Below are 5309 nucleotides of genomic sequence, written 5' to 3' on the forward strand. Positions count from 1 at the left end.
TATTTGGCTAAGACCGCCCACTTTCCTATGATTGGTTGCCTTCGTGTAACAGACCCACTTGTGAACGTTTCTCATGTTGACAGTGCTGGCTCGGGAGCAGAGAGGGAAGGCAGCGATCGTTGCTAGTGACATAGATAAGATCGAGAAATTCGAATGACCTGATTTCAGGCCTCTTGGCAGAAAATGTCTGGAACTGGAATGCGTGGACAATTTTAATTCATATTTCACATGTTTATTGAGGCACCCTAGATATCACGGCCTATAACCGTAAGATACTGGACCCAAAAGCAGCGGCAGTAGATAGAAATGGTTTATTAAAAGGGATCTCTCAGAGGAAGGATATTCAAAGAAAGGCTGGTTGGCCGGAGCAGGGAACGTGCAGGAAGTGGGAGCACGGGCCAGAGAAGGAGCGTGGCTGGAACAGACAGCGAGGCAGGTGGCACGGAAGGAGCACTGGAGGCGGAGAACACAATGGGGTAAGCACAATTGCTGGGAGTCGTGTAACTTACGAGAGTAATCATGAGAGTTGTCCGTCAATACTCTGGCATCGGATTCCCGGTTCTGGCAGGCTTAAATGCAGGAAGTGATGATGGCTGATAGGGAACAGGTGTGCAGGTGAGTGGGTGGTGGTGACTGGGGAGAGACAGGGGAAGGTGAGCCATAAAGCGCCACACAAGTTCCAAAAAAGGAACAGCAGGTGACAGACTTTGACTAAGGGTGCTACTGCGACAGGCTTGAGCAAAGACACATGGAACGTTGGGTGGATTTTGAGGGATTGTGGCATTGATAATCTTATTGATCGGAACGGGACCAATAAATCGTGGAGCGAGTTTACATGATTCAGTCTGGAGGGAATGGTCGCCGGAGGAGAGCCTAACCGATTGACCCACCTTGTAAACAGGCATAGGGGAGCGATGCAAGGCCGCCAACCGCTTATTCCTTTCGGCTCTCCGACCCAAAGCAGCCCTGACGTCCTTCCAAACGGATTGCACCTGTCGAAGGTGCTCCTTCACCGAAGGAACCGCCACAATGTGTTCTTGTTCCTTAAACAGGGGTGGTTGGAAACCATAAGCCATGAATGGAGACATACCTGTGGTGGAGATGGTGAGGGAATTATGGGCATATTCCACCCACTGGAGAAAGGTGCGCCAGGAGGCAGGGTTGCGTGCAGCCTCATTGAAGGTGGTTTTCCATTCGTCCCCCTCCATAATGCGGATGAGATGGTAGGCGTTGCGTAGATCCAACTTTGTGAATATTTGGGTGTCACAGAGGAGTTTGAAGGAATGGTCTATAAGAGGTAGTGGGGCTTGATTTTTCACAGTAATGTTGTTGAGGCCTCAAAAGTCAATGCAGGGGCGGAGAGTGGTGTCTTTTTTATCAACAAAGAAGAATCCGGCCCCCAGGGGGGAAGAAGAGTGTCAGATAAGTCTGGAGGCAAGGGAGTCACGGATGTAATTCTCCATGGCTTCCTTTTCTGGGTGGGCAAGGTTATAGAGGTGGCTGGAGGGGAGAGGGCGTCCAGGCAGCAGGTCAATGCCGCAGTTATAGGGGCGGTGGGAGGGAAGTGAGATGATGACTTTACCGAAGACAGGAGAGAGGTCGTGGTAGTCTTCCAAAACCCGAAAGAGGTCAACAAGTGTGGCAGATGGCTGAGGTTTGATCGCCCTCCAGCAACGGCCGAAAGAAGACAATGGTAATGACAGAAAGGACTCCACCCGGTGATCGATAGATGGGTCCAGTCGATGGCGGGGTTGTGCTTCTTGAGCCAGGGGATACCAAGAACTAAAGGAGTATCTGGGGAAGGAATGACAAAAAGTAGGATGGTGGGATGGAGAAAAACACAATGGGGTATGTACAATGGCTGGGAGTCGTGTAACTTACGAGAGTAATCATGAGAGTTGTCCGTCAATACGCTGACGTTGAATTCCCGGTTCTGGCAGGCTTAAATCCAGGAAGTGATGATGGCTCATAGGGAACAGGTGTGCAGGTGATTGGGTGGTGGTGACTGGGGAGAGAGAGAGAGAGAGAGAGAGAGAGAGAGAGGGAGGGGACGGCGAGGCACAAAGCGCCACCCAAGTTCCAAAAAAAGAAACAGCAGGTGACAGACTATGACAATAGAGACATTACATTCCAAATACTGGAAAAAGTTGGTTTGGCAAAGTATGTCCCCTTTAAGACCACTCTGACAAGGACAATTCATCCAAAATGTTACTCAGTAAATGTAATGGAGTAAATGTAGTTCATTAATACCCTCTGACCAAAACAGTTTACATTCTACTCGAAAAACGGGGAATGTGTGCGTACAGTTTGGTGCCCCTGAACTGAGTGTGAGGTGCTTCACTGGCGCTCTCAAGGGCACCTCGACAGTACTCTGAATGCAGACTAGCATCTCACAAACAACAACAACTTGTTGCACTTTTTTATTTATTTTTTTGTCTGCAGCAGGAGTTGAGCTTCCTTTCCAGATGTTTTGGCCATCCATTTATTCCTGTTTTGCCTAAAATTACAGACATTTAAAAAATTAAAAATTAATGAGGTCTTGAACTGGCCACTGTTATTTCTTTTTAACTGCTAAAAAGGGAGGTTTTAAGTCAAGTTAATGGCCCCTGCCATGAAGGTAGAGTATTTTGTGTAATGTAATGGATTATTATTATTATTTTTTAATCTGTGGATTGGATTTTTATTTCCAATATTGCTTGGCCTTGACAAAGGTCAGCACTCTTCTAAAAGCTCAGAGAATTTGTGTCTTGAAATTATTGTTGCTGTGTTTGTGCGAGTTTTCTAAAAGTTACTGGAATGGGTTGCATTTTTGCCATGACTATGACGAGTATAAAAATTGATGAGTGAAAGTTAACATAAGCATATATATCACTAATTTGCATATTTCTAGGCTGTGGTCTCTGAAATAAAGATCACATACAGTGGTGCCTTGAGATACAAGTTTAATTCCTTTCGTGACAGCACTTGTAATCCCAAACACTTGTATCTCAAATCATCTTTCCGAGCTAAAATGAATGGAAATCTGTTCAATCCTCTCAAAAAAAAATTTTGTGTGTATTTTTTAAGAGGTTAAATAGCACTGTATAACATTGTACTTGATAAAAACATACATATACATACATAGATACGGATAAGCGGAAGAAAATGGATGGATGGAAAAATATACAGTAATGACATAATTAAATGAAATTGAAAGAAGCAGACAGTTTTTGACACTTTATATATTTTTTTCAATTCAATGGACATTGTGCGGCTCCTTCTGGGGTACTCGCCTATGACTATAATCTGGCATATTTACATGCAATGTTCATTATGTACTGCCCCATTAAAAACTATATATAATACAGATATGAACAAAGAAGATGCTCACAACTGCTCAGTAAGCTGCAGTAATACTACTGTTTTTTTTCTTTTCTTGTTACTGCTCAGTTTGAGTTATCTGTTGCTTCAAGAGGTATAACAGCACAATATCAATGCTAGTTAGGTAGCCGTCAATGAGATTTTGTATTGTTTGTTAGCATTATGCTAAACAGATTTATCTAAAGCAAAGCTATGTGGTTGTTTTAAATACACAATGTATAATTCTCTTTGTTTTATGTTTCGTTTTAGTTTAGTAAATTAAACTGCAATAATTTATATATATATATATATATATATATATATATATATATATATATATATATATAGGGGACACGGCGAACGACTGGTTAGAGTGTCTGCCTCACAGTTCTGAGGTCCGGGGTTCAATCCCCGGACCCGCTTGTGTGGAGTTTGCATGTTCTCCCCGTGCTTGCGTGAGTTTTCTCTGGGCACTCCGGTTTCCTCCCACATCCCAAAGACATGCGTGGTAGGTTAATTGACGACTCTAAATTGCCCGTAGGTGTGAATGTTAGTGTGAATGGTTGTTTGTTTATATGTGCTCTGCGATTGGCTGGCAACCAGTTCAGGGTGTACCTCACCTCCTGCCCGGAGATAGCTGGGATGGGCTCCAAGGACTCCCGCGACCCTTGTGAGGATAAGCGGCTCAGAAAAGGGATGTATATATATATATATATATATATATATGGTTTTAATCATGTAAAGTACTTTGAGTTACCTTGTGTATGAAATGGGCTATAAATTTGCTTTACTTTGCTTTATCTGTCGAACTGCTTCTTGTCGTAAAGTGAGTTCAGTTCACTGCCACCATACAGTGCTTGTATCGCAAATCTTTGCTCACAAGTCAAAGCAAAAAAAATCAGTTCGGCTCATATCTCGAAAAACCCAGGTCATTCCTATATCAGCATTAACATTAACATACAGCATAGGAAATCACAACAATGTGTAGGAAAACACAGAAGCCCAAACTAGTAGGATGTTGTGGGCCATTATGAGGACTACAGATAGAACAAGTGCAAAGGATGTAGCACAAACAGATTTTCACTTTGTGCTTAGAAAATATGTGCCTTGCAGCATTCCTCCAAACAAATCCAGATGGCATGACAGGCGTGTGAGACTTGGCACTTTGCATCCACAATGATATGCTTCCCAGCCTTTGTGACTCTGTTTCCAGTGTCGTCATCTGGCGTACTTGCTCATTTAATTTTAAATACTGTAGATGGCCTATGCTTATGTAAAAGTTGTAAATGCAAAACCCACAGCCATGCAATATTTTCAAAGGTATCAAATGTACTTTTATACAGTTTAAAATGATTGTTGACCGAAGTCAAGCAAAAAATATTTCCATTTCATAGCAGACAAAAGAAGACATTTCCAAGCATTGCCTGAAAGCTGTACTGTTGATAGAATCGTAGAGTTGTCAGCTTGCCACCTGGTATGACATATGAGGGAGGAGATGAGCGTGAAAGTCTCATAAAGTAAAAATGCAGCCGTCTATCATCAGAGCGAGATGTGAGGAGAATGCTTCATGCAAGGTCACAGAGAAGCAAATGTGACATTAAAAACAGCTCAAGATGTTAATTCACTCTTTATCGTTCCGTTTATATGCCACAGGAAGCTTACCTGACAGTGTGTAGCTTGTAATGTTTTGTGGAAAGGTCACTAAGAAGTTTCGACAATGCAATTACAAACTTTTTGGGATTGCAGTTTGGTAAAAAAATTTCAAAAACATTTTCCACCATGAATGAGACCTATATCCTATACAACTCAACTGAAAAAAAAAATCTTATTTTTGAAAGAGGAAGTAAAAATAAACATACCTTTTGGATTTATGGTCCAAAGGGTCCACCTAGGTTTCATCGGACCAATAGAAAATCTCTCAAAAGTGCAAAAAAAATGTGTTATGGTCTGATGAAACCAAGGTTGAACTT

At 42.4% G+C, this 5309-nt stretch overlaps 1 long non-coding RNA gene across 1 annotated transcript; it reads right to left on the bottom strand.

The window, feature by feature from the left end:
- Nucleotides 1–296: 296 nt before the first annotated feature.
- On the bottom strand, nucleotides 297–2002 carry LOC133486834 (uncharacterized). The gene is made up of 5 exons (XR_009791138.1): nucleotides 1882–2002; nucleotides 1135–1794; nucleotides 891–1043; nucleotides 541–633; nucleotides 297–453 (listed from the first exon to the last, which is right to left on the bottom strand). It is a non-coding gene; the product is annotated as an uncharacterized LOC133486834 (long non-coding RNA).
- Between the last annotated feature and the right edge of the window lie 3307 nt (nucleotides 2003–5309).

Source organism: Phyllopteryx taeniolatus, chromosome 12 (genome assembly GCF_024500385.1).
Source record: "Phyllopteryx taeniolatus isolate TA_2022b chromosome 12, UOR_Ptae_1.2, whole genome shotgun sequence".
Lineage (NCBI taxonomy): Eukaryota > Metazoa > Chordata > Actinopteri > Syngnathiformes > Syngnathidae > Phyllopteryx > Phyllopteryx taeniolatus.